This window comes from Dromiciops gliroides, chromosome 1 (assembly GCF_019393635.1).
Source record: "Dromiciops gliroides isolate mDroGli1 chromosome 1, mDroGli1.pri, whole genome shotgun sequence".
NCBI classification, from domain to species: domain Eukaryota; kingdom Metazoa; phylum Chordata; class Mammalia; order Microbiotheria; family Microbiotheriidae; genus Dromiciops; species Dromiciops gliroides.
In genome coordinates, this window is record NC_057861.1 from 278990382 (window position 1) to 278992396 (window position 2015).

General features: G+C 36.4%; 1 pseudogene; it reads right to left on the reverse strand.

Annotated features, from left to right (window-relative positions):
* Window positions 1–1149: 1149 nt before the first annotated feature.
* LOC122735533 lies at window positions 1150–1630 on the reverse strand (annotated as a pseudogene).
* Between the last annotated feature and the right edge of the window lie 385 nt (window positions 1631–2015).

A 2015-nucleotide genomic window follows, 5' to 3' on the forward strand; every position in this document is an offset into this window, starting at 1 on the left:
TGTGTTCTGATTCCTTCCAGTTTCATCTATATAAATTCTTCTGGTATCATCTGTTTTATTTAGATTCCATGCCAAATTTTCTGTGGATTAATTTTCCTTTCCACTACTCTCAATTATTTTTGAGGTGATACTGCACATCATATCCCACTGTTCTTCCATGTAGCACTTTATAATTGAGTTTATACTCTGAAACAGCATTGTTCTTTATTGTCATATCTCTCTGAAGTATCAAGATATTTAATGTTTGATGCTAGGGAAATTTCTGAGTTTCTTTGACCTCCTAGTTATAGCAATTACTTCATAATGGCTAACCCTTTATGGGGAATGGTGATAATATCAATGTGTTTTCATTTTTGCCATTTTTTGACCATCAGTTGTTTGTTTGGATGTTCAATTAAATTGAACAAGTATTTATTCCTTGCCTACAAGTGTCTTGTGCTAGGCACTTAGTATATAAAAACAAAAATGAAATACTTCCAACCCTCAAGACATATTTTACTAGAGGAAGAAAGTGTGTACACAGATAAATGCATATAAAACAACACTTATCATGTGTGTTATATTGGTGATGTTCATGAGAACAAACTCCAAAATCAGAAAAAACAATACTAATAAATAATCAATAATAATCCATAGTAGTTATTCTTTCCATGAATCAGTTGAACTAAGTGACTGCTAAGGTCCTTTCCAATTTTCAAATTATGTGTATCTATGAACATACATACACACACATACACATATGCATACAAATGCATACATATATACATATGTGTATATATATATATATATGCATACACACACACACACACACACAAAATAAATAGAATTTCCAAGGGGGCTAAGAAGGTATATTAAAAACTAGGGATGACACTTAATCTAAGCCTTTAAAGAAGCTAGAGGTTCTAAGAGATGGTGGTGTTGAGAGAGTATTAAATCATAGGTGAGAGTCTATGAAAGGCACCAGAGACATAAGATGGATTATGATGAATATGGAAGAGCAGGTATCTCAGTTTGGTTGGAAAGGAGCATACATGAGGAGGAGTAATGTATACTCTGTTAGGAAAGATAAGTTAGAGTCAGAATATGAAGGATGCTAGGTAGGTTCGTTTGTATTTTATTCTAGAGGAAGTTTGAGGCATTGAAACATTCTTTTTTTTTTTTTTTTAGCATTTTCATGAGGTGATTTTACAAGTGGGCTTTAGAAGAATCAAGCAATGCTTCCAGCATTAGATGCAATCCTGGGCCACAAGTCAGCACACTCCTTAGCAACAGGTCCTGTGATGACTGAACCTTTCATCTCACCTTTATTATTTACTATACCCCCTGCATTGTCTTCAAAGTATAGGAACACACCATCTTTTCTCCGATAGGACTTTCATTGCCTTATTACCACTGCTGGATGAACCTTCTTCCAGAGCTCTGGTTTCCCCTTCTTGGCTGTGGCCATTACCATGTCACCCACACCAGCTGCAGGAAGCCTGTTCAATCTTCCCTTAATTCCCTTCACAGAGATGATGTAGAGGTTCTTGGCACCTGTATTATCAGTACAATTGATGACAGTTCCCCCTGGGAGACCCAATGAAATTCGGAACTTGACTCCAGAAGACCCACCGTGTCCTCACTTAGACATCTTGGCTCCCGGAAAGGACGAAAGAGGGCCCACTGAAAAATTCTAAAGCAAAGGAGCAGCATGTTCAAATCTGTACTTTGGGAATAATCCTGGCAATATTGGTAACTCTAAAAAGGTTAATGCAGGGGAAAGGCTCAAAGCAAGGTTATTTTTAGGTCAATAGGAGGCTATTGCCATTGTCTATATGAGAAGTAATGAAGACCTTAATTGGTGTTTCTGTGTCCGTGGGAAAAAAAAAGGGATAAGAAATATTGGAGAGGTAGAATTGATAAGATTAAGCACCTGATTAGATGTGGTAGAGTGAAGTCCTTAGAATGATTCCTTGGAAGTAAATTTAGGTCATTATAAGAATGGTGATTTCTTCAAAAGAAATAGGGAGGTCAGA